This window comes from Xyrauchen texanus, chromosome 6, assembly GCF_025860055.1.
Source record: "Xyrauchen texanus isolate HMW12.3.18 chromosome 6, RBS_HiC_50CHRs, whole genome shotgun sequence".
NCBI classification, from domain to species: domain Eukaryota; kingdom Metazoa; phylum Chordata; class Actinopteri; order Cypriniformes; family Catostomidae; genus Xyrauchen; species Xyrauchen texanus.
The window spans coordinates 42,505,129-42,519,370 of record NC_068281.1 but is presented as its reverse complement, the minus strand read 5'-3'; the positions used below and the strand labels follow the sequence as shown (position 1 = coordinate 42,519,370).

General features: G+C 40.6%; 1 protein-coding gene across 1 annotated transcript in view; it reads left to right on the top strand.

Annotated features, from left to right (window-relative positions):
- Window positions 1-14,242, top strand: part of LOC127645727 (zinc finger protein 420-like) — a 451,613-nt gene that overhangs the window by 235,551 nt on the left and 201,820 nt on the right. The gene's annotated exons all lie outside the window — the stretch shown is intronic.

The following is a 14,242-nucleotide window of genomic DNA, read 5'->3' as shown; positions in this document are numbered from 1 at the left end:
AAATAGGCGAGGGAAAAGGCCAACACGGTGTGACAGAGAGTAGAGAGAGAGAAAAAGCTCACTCACCGGTTCTCTGATGTACCGACGCGTGGTACTCGAACACTCCTCCACACTCAGGCAGACGACAGCCGCTCCAACCCCAGGTGAACCAGAGTCAAACCTTTGACCCCCAGCGGGCAGAACGCCCCTCCACTTTTCTGGCAGCAAATGGGGACACCCCTCCACCCCTGGCAGCGGCCCTACCGCTCCGGGCGGTCGAGGAATTTCTTTCCTCATCCCCTCGCGGACGGCGGTCTCCCTCGACCCATCCGCGTCTCTGGGGACGGCAGGGCAAATTATCACTGGTATCCAGTCCCCACTTGCCCCGCGGATGACGGCCGTTCCCCACATCCGGGCGGTCGGGCTACTCCGTCACCCGGCAGATGGCAGCGGCGCACCCCTGGGTGGACGGCAGTGTCGAGGACTCTGCGACAGGCATCCCTCCTCCTTCCCAGGTTTCGGCACCAATGTAACACAGTTAAAGGATGGGCAAGGAGGAGGCGAGAACAGGCTTGTCAACATAAATCATAATTTAATGAGAACTTAAACCAAAAGCACAAACATAAACAAACACACACGACGGACATGACTGTAATTCTCTCTCTCTCTCGAATCATTGTCACCGGCTGCCTTTATCCCTCGCGTGCCTCATCAGGCCGATTGGGGACCGGGCGCGCAATATTCCGACCCGGCCCCACCCCGCTCCGCTCCACATATTGTTATCTTGTTTATAGTTGTGTCTGTTTATTGGTTTTCTTGTTATTGTTTTACCCTATGTCTGTGTATTTAAGCCCTCATGTTTGCCATTGTCTCTTGTCAAGTATGGTTAATGTACCACTGTTGTATTTTTCAAGTCAAGCTATAGTCAAGTCAAGGTTAAGTCAAGTCAAGTCATGTTATGTCAAGTCTAGTTCATGTTTATGTTCATGTTTTTAGTTAGGGTTTTTGGAGTACATGTTTGGTAAATAAACTGAACTTGGATTCTTCATCTTCACGTAATTGTCTTCATCATTTCCAGTGCTAGCACATTGTTACACACACCTCCCTCTTTTTTATGTGGCAAACTCATAAAATCGTCGCCTTTTTTTGCATAGCCAAATTTTAAACATTACAAGGAAACATGCTACTAAGACGGACAGAAAACATGGACAAGTTCTTGAAAAGGAAAAATATCAATGAAGTTTAGCCTATGTGGGATAGTGGTGTGCTGTAATATTTTTTTAGTTGTAAAAAGTGTGCCATGGCAGAAAAAAGATTGGGAAACGCTGTGGCTGTGTCTCGTTTGGAAGGCTGCATCCTGTGGAGGTCGCTTTTGTCGGCCGCATACGTCATCGAGGCGGAGGACTCATTTCAGATAAGCGAGTAGGACACTTTGAATGCGACCTTCTTTCATGTGAATTTGGAGGATGCTTGAAGCGTATCACAATCAGTGTTGGGAGTAACGCATAATAAAAAATTAACATGGCGTCATAGAATGAGTTCCACCGTGTTACAGTGAGGACAATGTCCAGTGCAACTGGGAAAGGCTTCATATTGGAACAGTATTCCTTGAGAAACTGGTATTCCCGAGCCAATGCTCGGATCACAGAAATGCCCCTCACTGACATCAATAACCTCTGCACACAGCTTCAGATTAAATTTATGAAGGACAGGGAATACCAGTTTCTCAAGGAATACTGTTCCAATTTGAAGCCTTTCACAGTTGCACTGGACATCCTACAGGGTGAGGACACTTGTTTTTATGGAACGCTTCAACCTTTCTAATTGCCAAAATCTTAGCAACGAAAAATGGTCTATCGCAAATGACCACTGGGCTGCCTGAGGTTATTGTGGGAACAATTAAAACTCGATTTGCCGCAACAATTGACTCCAAGGATGAGCTATTGGCCACTGTCTTACTGCCCAAGTTGCATGCTACCTCTGTTTTATATTTGGCAGTAACAGGTTTCCTGTTTAGACTTTAGCTTTTTTTTTTTTTTATTTCCTATGTGTGTTTAGCCAAGCTTACATTTTTTTTTTGTGAAGTTGGACATAAATTACTGAGCTGTATTTCTTATGAGGTGTAGATGCTGTATTTTTGCAACTTGTCATTTGTTTAATCAGAGCATCCCTTCTGATTAATGTTGACGTGCAGTAGCAGCAGTGAAAATGTGCTGCTTGTCTGCAGTCTAGACTGCACTTTATGATGACAAAATCTAAAATGTAGAAAGAATAACTTCTTTTTTTGAAGAGGCCTTTTTGAACTTCTTCATTGTCTTGTTTACAATGTTTTATACAGTGCAGTGCCCCTGTAGATGTTTTTACATCCCCTGGTCTAAAGAGAATATCTATAGTTTTACTTGTTTATGAATTTAACAACAATGTCATTTATGAATTACATAAAAATTAAATTACCATAAATGTAATTTGCCAATTTTTAGATTGTCTTATACAATAGGACAAAAAAGAGAAGGGGAAAAAAGAGCAATACACAAGAATCAAATAAAAGTAGTGGAGTTAGGGAATATTAATCATTTGTTGAGCAACCTACATTTTGGCAAATTACATATAGTGATTGAATTAAACTGAGTTTATGAACCCCTTTGGAAGTTTGTTTTTCATATTTTAGACATACTTCATTATGTCTTCATCTACGCTACATTTTCTGATAAAATATGGCATGATTAACAGAAAACGCAAAGAGTTTGGATATATTTGAATTATTTACTTAATACATGAAGTATCCTTGTGTGCAGAAGTATGTGAACCTTTGGGATTCAGACTTCCCAACGGTTTCACAATGCAAGGAAATGTTAAATGGATTTATATGTTCTTACTTTCAAACTCTAGGGAGAAATGAGAGAGGTCAAAACATGCAAAAAACTAAAGGGTTCATAATTTTCAAACATGATTTACACACACAAACAATAATTGAACTGTATAAGAAACGTACAATAATTCACACCTTCATGATGAACTGAAACTCAAACATGATCTACTACATGATTCTGTACCTCATTCAAATGGTTAAACACCAAATTGCAGTAGGCACAGTGGTATTTTCTGCAGCACAATGTGCATCTCTTAATAGAGAGAAGGGGATCATGTCCTTTCTTCTGTATTGTCTGATGCTTCTGTGCAGGTTAAACAGACACACATAAATCAGCAAAGAGTAAATAACTAATTATACAGATATATAAATCTATATATATACACACTTATCATAATACACACACTGCCCACACTTGCTAAAAGTTGACAAAGGCAACAAGTGGTGTCCACATGTTAATGCCAATAATATGAAATTAATCGCTTATAATAAACAGTGTTAACATAAGCTGATATAAAACGTAATATGCTTCGCTGAACCACAAATAATATGTATTTAGGTTCTCGGGTTTGTGACTCTAATGTTAACATATGCACGATTAAACATTCAGGGACTAAAATAGCTAACATTAATATTCATGTCGAGATATGTCTAAGGAAACATTTTACACACGTCTCAAAGTTCAGTTTTATCTTTAAAATTCAGTGTTTACGTACTGCCATTACGTCGACATTCCTGTGACTGTCCGCCATATTTCCAAGTGGTGCCGTGCGCGTGCGCTGACTGCATGTGCTTACGAGCTTACGTGTGCTCCTCCTCGCTGGACGTCTAGCGAAGGGGAGCTAAAAGTAAGCTCCATCCATTTGCTCTGCAGTGAGCAGCCTCTCATGGCTTGTACTGTTGTGTAAATTGCGTTTATAAGATATAAAAGACATGAGGTTTCTGGTGTTGTAGGCTTACATTTTTTTGATGTTAACATATATACAGGTTGCACTGTATTGATAATGAGGGGAAAGTTAATTTGTCTTTTTATTGAACCGTATCGTTCTTCCGGTTCAAAAACTAAAGTTACGTAAAAGTTAAGCAACGTAACAAAAATGAGCAGACTCTTACGTGCGTTCAGACCAGAGGTGGCGAGAGCGTCAAAATTCGCTCTCGCTGCCCTGCCAAAAACGCTATCCAAAATTCGTGGACGCTCTGACTTCCGGTCGATTTGACGCTCTCGACGCCTCTGGTCTGATCCATGGAGGCGTCTGTGGAAATTTGTATTGAACAGGAAGTTCTTGCCCCTATTTCGCCATTGCAAAGCCTTTCTATCAAACTAAACGGAGAAGTTAAGTTACACCCTGTTATTTCGCATTTGTATGCGGTATGGATAAAAGTGTCCAGAGTCCAGAGGACATTTATTTAAATGAAATAAAAGCATATGGCTGAACCCAAAATTATGTATTAATAATTCCCCTTTCTGCTCGTCAGAGTGGATTGTGAGGGGTTATTACACTCAGTGACCTATATGAGAGTGGAGTGTTGAGATCCTTTGGACATTTGGTTCAACATTTTGTTATTCCCAGATCTCTGTTCTTCATGTATTTACAGCTGTGCCACCTGCTTTGTACTATTTTTGGGAGTAGCACACACACCCTAAAGTGGAAGATACTCTGGGAGAGGTAATTACTGCTTTTGGAAAAGGTCATCAGTGTATTACTTCCTGCTAATTCAGAGTCTGAGGGACGGAGCTTTAAATTCTATCAAGAGATTATGGGAGAAAGATTTAAACATGCTATTGGAGGAGGGAGTGTGAGCCAGGATTCTAAAAAACATCAAGTCTGCACCTAGAGATGCAAGGGTGCGCCTTATACAATTCAAGATTTTACAGATTCTATTGGACCCCCTTCTAGATTGTATAGGCCAATCAGAAGATGGAGATACAACCGATGTTTTGTGGTGGTGTGTTAAGATCCAAGAATTTTGGTTGAAGTTTCAGAGTTTTATTTGTGACGTTTTTGGCACTCAAATTTCATTTTGTCCCAGACTCTGTATTTTGAGCTATGGTGCGGTCATCAATATGGGGGATAAACACATAAAAATTGGGTTCTGACCATTGTGATGATTGGTAAGCAGGTTTGTGGCAGAATAGAGGGCGGGGCTGGGTGGTAATTCTACACACCCCGTCCCTTATCAGGCTAATCAAGCCTCCGAGAGGGATAAAGGCCGACTGCGGAAGATGGTGCGGAAGAGAGAGATCGTTTACAGGCATGTCTGTCATGTGTGTGTTTGTGTCTTTTAAGTTTTTCATTCAAATATTATTTATATTGTCAAGCCAGTTCTTGCCTCCTCCTTGCCCATCTAAATCCCTTTAAAAGGTTATTTTAAGGTTATGGAAGTCGGATGGAGCGCCCTCGTTTCTGGAGTTGTGTGCAGAGATGGGGAGGGTGGCAGCTTTTGAGGAGGTGTTAAGTAGAAGGCTGGGGTTTTGGTATTTGTTTGATAGAAAATGGGGCAATTATTTAGCATTTTTGTGTGACTCTTGGGGAGGGGCTGGGGAGAGAGATGGTTAGTTTTAATTATCTATGATTATTATAGTTTCTTTTTGTTCATTGGGGGTCAGGGTGGGGTTGGTGATTGGGGAGAGGTAATGGTGGGGTTAAACATACATTTTTATTCAATGTATATATGTTGTGTTTTACTTTGTTATATATCTTCAAATCAATACAAAATTTTAAATCTGCCACACTTAAAAGCCCAATTAAGTTAACTGTTTTCTTCCCAAAGATTAGTTTAATAATATTTATAACCACAGAAGGAAGTACAGGAAAATCCATCATGGTGGAGGTTTTGGGTTATTGAGGCTTTTTTGTTCCCCATGAGAAATGAGGCATGTACACCAAGTTTCAAAAGAATTGGACAAATGGGGTGGAAATGTCATCACTTTGAAAATATTTTTTTTGGCGTGGCCTGTAGTGCCACCTATGGGCGAATGTGGGCCATTCTTGATGTGGGGGTACCCATTGACAAGGAGTATCAATGTGCCAATTTAGAAAATTTTTGACCAGTGACTTTTTGAGATATTGGTGCTTAAGGAGAATAATAATAATAATAATAATAATAATAATAATAATAATAATAATACCATCAATTACAATAGATTTCCTCCAACAGAAGGAATCTAAATACACAAGGATACAATGGAAATCAAGCTTGACTGTCCCACATTACCTTTTGTCCCAAATTACCCATCTTCACCCTCTATTATAAAATTTTGAAAATTTACAATCCAACTTGATTAACTATAAAAATGCCTTAACTAAATCAAAATTTTACAAACACGAAATTGAAATAAGTTGAATCAAAAATAGAAATAAAAACTAAATTGAAAATCCCAAACTATAATAAGCCTGATCTGAATAATGCCTGAATAAAATAAAACCCAGAACTGCACATTTTTAACAGGTCAAATGTAAAAGTATTTTCCACATGCCAAGCTCACCATCACTACTACTTGAGCCACTGGCACAGCATACACCAAGGCACCTACCCCACACCTACTATTTTGGGGAATTTGCTTAATTTAAGCATTCAGATTTGTCAATTCATCAACATGCACCAACTGACACATTTTAGACATGTCTACTGAGCCAATTATTATTTCTGCTAATTTAATTTAATTTAAGTGCACTCAGGATAATATACAATGTCACACAGTATTCATTTCATTAATGTTCTCTATTCAATCATGAACTACACCACTACCAAGTTAAAATGAGTTTAGCAAACAAATGACACACCAGCAAAATCCTTTAAAGCAAATCATGCCACTCAGTCTGCCATGTTTGCAGCACCTCCAGGAATATATTTTCTCTGCATGCAAGTACAACTCCAATATACATGAATGGGGAAACGTGTGTTTTTTCCAAGGCTGATTTTTAGTTCCTGTCCAGCTCTGCTCCAGAGTGAATTCTCATGTGATCTTGAAGACTTTCTTTGTCTGTGAAATTCTTTCCACAGTGAATACATGCAAAACGTTTCTCTCTAGTGTGGATTCTAATATGCCTTTCGAGGGTTCCTTTTATAAAGAAACTTTTTCCACACTGAGAACATACGTAAGGCTTCTCTCCACTGTGAATTCTTATGTGAATTGTGAGGCTTCTTTTATGTCTGAAACTCTTTCCACACTGAAGGCATGTGAATGGCCTCTCTCCTGTGTGGATTCTCTTGTGATCCTTTAGGGCTTTTGTGTCTATGAAACTACTTCCACACTGAAGGCATGTGAAAGGCTTTTCTCCAGTATGAATTCTCGTGTGGATTTTAAGGCTTCCCTTTTGGGTGAAACTCTTTCCACACTGGAGGCATGTGTAAGGCTTCTCACCAGTGTGAATTTTCATGTGCTCCGTAAGACTTCTTTTGTGTGTGAAACTCTTTCCACACTGGAGGCATGTAAATGGCTTCTCTCCAGTGTGAATTCTTATGTGGCAATTAAGGTTTCCTTTATGTCTGAAACTCTTTCCACACTGAGGGCAGGTGAAGCAATGTGCTGTTTTTGTTCTTTGAGTTCTTTTTTTGGAACATTTCTTCTTAGTGTGTAAGCATCTATAAGATTTTTCTCCAGTTCCAAAATTATCAGGTTCCTGATGCTGATGTTTCTCCTCTTCATTCAGTTCTAGATATTCCTCTTTCAGCTTCATCAGGTCTAAAATGAAAATGTAAAACAGTCAAAAATCAGTACAAGAGGGATAAATGTGAAATGCAAGAAGATAAAAGCAAACAAAAAAGAGAGGTCAAGAATGTATTTTTATATAATCTTTTCTTGTATTAAAGGTTAATTCTCATGTTCAGTGTATTTTTCCTGGTATAAGCAACAAAGCTCCGGATCTGCCCCTCTAATTGAAAATGTATTTAAGCATCACCAACTTCCACTGCTTTATGTATGCCTATATTTAACATCAAAGCAGGGTGCAAATTTTATGTACTATCAACATAAGATTGCAACATTGTTTTCATCATTACTAATGTTTATGGCATTGTTTATTATGATCAATTGAATGCATCCTTAGTGAACAAAAGCATGAATTTCTTTCAAAAACAAAAATGTCTTCATTTTAAAGCTTTAAGGAATTTAGCTTAGGAAGAGAATAATAATTCATTTGGGGAAAATTGAAGGAATTAATGTATTTGCCAGATAAACCTTTTTGGCCAGCTATATATTGAAGTGCACGTACAGTTGAAGTCAGATGTTTATATTCACCTTAGCCAAATACATTTAAAAACAGTTTTTCACAATTCCTGACATTTAATCATAGAAAACTTTATTTTAAGAATGTGAAATGTCAGAATAATAGTAGAGAGAATTATTTATTTAAGCTTTTATTTCATTAATCACATTCCCAGTGGGTCAGAAGTTTACATACACTTTGTTAGTATTTGGTAGCATTGCCTTTAAATTGTTTAACTTGGGTCAAACACTATGGGTACAAAAGAAGTTGCTGGAATTTTGGACCATTCCTCCAGAACTGGTGAGTCAGGTTTGTGGGCCTCCTTGCTCGCACATGCTTTTTCAGTTCTGCCCAAACATTTTCTATCAGACTGAGGTCAGGGCTTTGATGGCCACATCAATACCTTGACTTTGTTGTCCTTAAGCCATTTTGCCACAACTTTGGAGGTATTCTTGGGGTCATTGTCCATTTGGAAGACCCATTTGCGACCGCGTTTTAACTTCCTGACTGATGTCTTGAGATGTTGCTTCAATATATACACATCATCTTCCTTCCACATGTTGCCATCTATTTTGTGAAGTGCACCAGTCCCTCCTGCAGCAAAGCACCCCCACAACATTCTTCATGGTTGGGATGGTGTTCTTCAGCTTGCAAGCCTCCCCATTAATGATGGTCATTATGGCCAAACAGTTACATATTTGTATCCATTAGACCAGAGGAAATTTATCCAAAAAGTAAGATCTTTGTCACCATGTACACTTGCAAACTGTAGTCTGGGTTTTTATAGCAGTTTTGGAACAAGTGGCTTCTTCCTTACAGAGCAGCCTTTAAGGTTATGTCGATATAGGACTCATTTTGCTGTGGATATAGGATACTTGTCTACCTGTTTCCTCCAGCATCTTCACAAGGTCCTTTGCAGTTGTTCTGGGATTGATTTGCACTTTTCGCACCAAACTACGTTCATCTCTATGAGACAGAATCCTTCCTGAGCAATATTTATGGCTGCGTGGTCCCATACTTGCGTACTATTATTTGTACAGATGAACATGGTACTTTCAAACATTTGGAAACTGTTTTTGGAGGACTTAACTCATTTCTTTTGATTTTCCAATGATGTTAAGCAAAGAGCCACTGAGTTTGAAGGTAGGCCTTAAAATAAATCCACAGGTTCACCTTTAATTCAGTACACCTCCTATCAGAAGATAATTGGCTAATTGTCTAAAGGCTAGACATTATTTCTTGAATTTTCCAAGCTGCTTAAAGGCACAGTTAACTAAGTGTCTGTAAACTTCTGACCCACTGGAATTGGGATGTAGTCAATTCAATGTGAAACAATCTGTCTGTAAACAATGTTTGGAAAAATTCCTCATGCCATGCACAAAGTAGATGTCCTAAACGACTTCCCAAAATGATAGTTTGCTAATATTAAATCCGTGGAGTTGTTTTAATGACTTCAACCTAAGTGTATGTAAACTTCTGACTTGAAATGTATATACCAATTAATTATAATTAACATAACATTACTGATTGCATGTTCTCCAGTTCCCCGATTGTGAAAAGGGATATTTTTATCATTGCATTTTAGATCATGAATACAATGCAAATGGCAACAATTTACTTTACAACAATGCTCTGGAAATGAATCAATGACATAGAAAACATAATTGTGGCAGGGTGGAGTGCGGGGCCGGGTCATGATTCTGACCGAAGATGGCAGTGCGACAGAGAGAGAGATTTACGGGCAGCTGTCTGACACCTGTGTGTGTTGATCTTTTTGGTTAAGTTTATAATTAAAATATTATTTATATTGTCAAGCCGGTTCTCGCATCCTCCTTTCCATTAATCCCTTTACACTGGTGCCAAAACCCGGGAAGGAGGAGGGAAGTGCTGTGGTAGAGTCCTCACCACTAACATCCACCCCACCGGAGCAGCCACGGCCATCTCCCGGGGGACGGAGGAGCCCGGCCGTCTGAGAGCAGAAGAACCGACGGGTCAGGGCCGCTGCCAGGGGCAGGGGGAGATCCCTACCAGCCACTAAATGACGACCGCCGACCACCTGGAGCAGGAGAACAGCTGCCAGGGGCGGGGGAGACCCGTTCTGTTTCCCGAGAATGTGGCGGGGTGTTCCGTCCGCCAGGAGCCAGAAGACTGCCTCTGATTTACCCGGGGAGGGTCGGCTGTCGTCCATTAGAGGGTGGAGGAGTGGCCCAGGACCAAGCTACGGCATATCAGAGAACCGGCAAGTGTTTGCTCTCTTCTCTCTCTCCCACTGCCGCTCCGTGTTGGCCTTTCCCTCTCTTTTTTAAATGTTTTGATAATTTGGCACGATTGCCGTTACGGTGTGTAGGTGCCAAAACTTTTTTGGTTTCCCTCCCCTTGTCCTCTCCCCTGATCCAGGTAGATGGGGATGACCTGCCGGCAGACACAAGGCCCCCCAAGAAAAGGGGGGGATGTACGTCATGCCGGGAGCTCCACGGCCTGAGAGAATGGGGGAGGAATGCGGCAGGGTGGAGGGCGTGGTCGGGATTCCACACACCAGGCCCCTAATCAGGCTAATTAACCCTCGAGAGGTATAAAGGCTGACCAATGATGGCAGTGCGGCAGAGAGAGAGAGATTTATGGGCAGCTGTCCAAAACCTGTGTGTGTGTGTGTTTGTCTTTTTGGTTAAGTTTATAATTAAAATATTATTTGTATTGTCAAGCCGGTTCTCGCTCCTCCTTTCCATTAATCCCTTTATAATAATTAAAATAATTTAAATTGTTAACTTGTTAGATAATAGACATGAAAATACATGATTCAAAATCATAATGGTTAACTTATTGTTTTTAAGACATGGATAGCACGTGATTACATGTCATAACACCATTTTCAGGGTTGTTGCCAGACTAGGCAATATGTTGAGCAATCTAATACGTTCTGGCATTTAATGATAAAGGTTCTGTGCATTTGTAGAGTGAAATGATAAAAAGGAAGTTCTGAGACTGTATTCATGAATCTCAGGTTTTGTACATGGCGTGCGCATAAAATGGTCAACAGGATGCCCTGGTCTCATGATCAGCCATTTGGTTGCCTAAATTACCAAGACTGAAGGGAGTTTCCCTGCTTATTCCCACTATTCCGTGCTTCGTTCAATAGACAGTTTGAGTTTATGCAGATAAGCATTCTAAGTTACGGCAGACGTCTTGGCTCCATCTCAGCAGAGTCTGGATTATGGCTTAGTGATCCCAGTGTGGGGACCAAGTAAGTCTTTCTGCATAGACTTGTTCAATTTCTATGCCAGTTATCACCTTCAGGTACTACATATACATCTATATTGGCAAGAAAAAGTATGTAAACCCTTTGTAATTAGCAGGTTTTCTGAATTAATTGGACATACAATGTGATCTCATCTTCATCAAAGTATAGACAAACACACAAACAATGATATTCTTTCATGTCTTTATTGAAAACATCTTATTAAACATTCACAGTGATGTGGAAAAAGAAAGTGAACCCATGGATTTAATAACTGGTCAATCCTCCTTTGGCAGCAATGACCACAAGCTCAGAAGGACTTTGACCATTCTTACTTACAGGACTGCTTCAGCTCAGCCATATTCTGAAGATGTCTGATGTGAATGGCTCTTTTGAGGTCATTCCACAGCATCGCTATTGCGTTAAGGTCTGGGTTCTGACTGGGACACTCCAAAAAGTGGAGTTTCTTTTTTGAAGCCATTGTGTATTGGATTTACTTTGATGTTTATATTCTGAAGATGTCTGATGTGAATGGCTCTTTTGAGGTCATTTCACAGCATCGCTATTGCGTTAAGGTCTGGGTTCTGACTGGGACACTCCAAAAAGTGGAGTTTCTTTTTTGAAGCCATTGTGTATTGGATATACTTTGATGTTTAGGGTCATTGTCCTGCTGCATCACCCAGCTTCTACTGAGCTTCAGCTGGCACACAGGCACCCTGGCATTATCCTGTAGAATATCTTAATAAACTTGGGAATAAATTTTTCCCTCTATGATAGTAAGCGTGTCCAGGCTGCAAAGCAGCCCCAAATCCTACACAGTACTTCACCATTGGGATGATGTTTTCATGTTGGCATGCGGTGCCCTTTTTACACCATACATAGTACTGCATAATCTTCCTTGACAATTAAACCTTAGTGTCATGAGTACAGTGAGGGAAAAAGGTATTTGATCCCCTGCTGATATTGTAAGTTTGCCCACTGACAAAGAAATGATCAGTCTATAATTTTAATGGTAGGTTTATTTGACCAGTGAGAGACAGAATAACAACAAATAAATCCAGAAAAACGCATGTTTTAAATTGAATTGAAATTTAATGAGGGAAATAAGTATTCGACCCCTCTGCAAAACATGATTTAGTACTTGGTGGCAAAACCCTTGTTGGCAATCACAGAGGTCAGATGTTTCTTGTAGTTGGCCACCAGGTTTGCACACATCTCAGGAGGGATTTTGTCCCAGTCCTCTTTGCAGATCTTCTCCAAGTCATTAAGGTTTCGAGGCTGACGTTTGGCAACTCGAACCTTCAGCTCCCTCCACAGATTTTCTAAAGGATTAAGGTCTGGAGACTGGCTAGGCCACTCCAGGACCTTAATGTGCTTCTTCTTGAGCCACTCCTTTGTTGCCTTGGCCGTGTGTTTTGGGTCATTGTCATGCTGGAATACCCATCCACGACCCATTTTCAATGCCCTGGCTGAGGGAAGGAGGTTCTCACCCAAGATTTGACGGTACTTGGCACAGTCCATCGTCCCTTTGATGCGGAGTTGTCCTGTCCCCTTAGCAGAAAAACACCCCCAAAGCATAATGTTTCCACCTCCATGTTTGATGGTGGGTATGGTGTTCTTGGGGTCATAGGCAGCATTCCTCCTCCTCCAAACACGGCGAGTTGAGTTGATGCCAAAGAGCTTGATTTTGGTCTCCTCTGAATCATTCAAATGTTCATTGGCAAACTTCAGACGGGCCTGTCCATGTGCTTTCTTGAGCAGGGGGACATTCGGGCGCTGCAGGATTTCAGTCCTTCACGGCATAGTGTGTTACCAATTGTTTTCTTGGCGACTATGGTCCCAGCTGCCTTGAGATCATTGACAAGATCCTCCTGTGTAGTTCTGGGCTGATTCCTCACCATTCTCCTGATCACTGCAACTCCACGTGGTGAGATCTAGCATGGAGCCCCAGACCGAGGGAGATTGACAGTTCTTTTGTGTTTCTTCCATTTGAGAATAATCGCACCAACTGTTGTCACCTTCTCACCAAGCTGCTTGGCGATGGTCTTGTAGCCCATTCCAGCCTTGTGTAAATCTACAATCTTGTCCCTGACATCCTTGGACAGCTCTTTGGTCTTGGCCATGGTGGAGAGTTTGGAGTCTGACTGATTGATTGCTTCTGTGAACAGGTGTCTTTTATACAGGTAACAAGCTGAGATTAGGAGGACTCCCTTTAAGAGTGTGCTCCTAATCTCAGTTCGTTACCTGTATAAAAGACACCTGGGAGCCAGAAATCTCTGACTGAGAGGGGGTTGAATAGTTATTTACCTCATTAAAATGCAATTCAATTTATAACATTTTTGACATGCATTTTTCTGGATTTTTTTGGTTGTTATTTTGTTTCTCACTGTTCAAATTAACCTTCCATTAAAATTATAGACGGATCATTTCTTTGTCAGTGGACAAACGTACAAAATCAGCAGAGGTTCAAATACTTTTTCCCCTCACTGTATACAAAACATTTTCTTAGTAGCATTGAGGAGTGTCAAGGTGGTCTTTTGTAAACTTCAGGCATGCAGCAAAGTTTTTGTTCGAAATCAGCAGTTTCCTTATGGTGTCTTGGCATGGACACCATGCCTGTTTAATGTTTCCATATAGTAGACTCATGAACAAAGATGCTAACCAGTTCCAATGATTCCATCAAGTCTTTATCTGTCACTATAGGGTTCTTTTTACCTCATTGAGCATTCTGCGGTGTACCCTTTAAGTCATCTTTGCTGGACAGCTAGTTCAAGGATGAGTAGCTACAGTACTAAATCATTTCCATTTATTAGACCTTTTGTCTGACTGTGGACAGCTGAATATCTAAGCTCTTCGAGAAAACTTTGTAACCCTCTCTAGCTATATGAAAAGCAACAATTCTTGATCGTAGGTCTTCTGAGATCTCTTTTTTGCAAGGCATGGTGCATC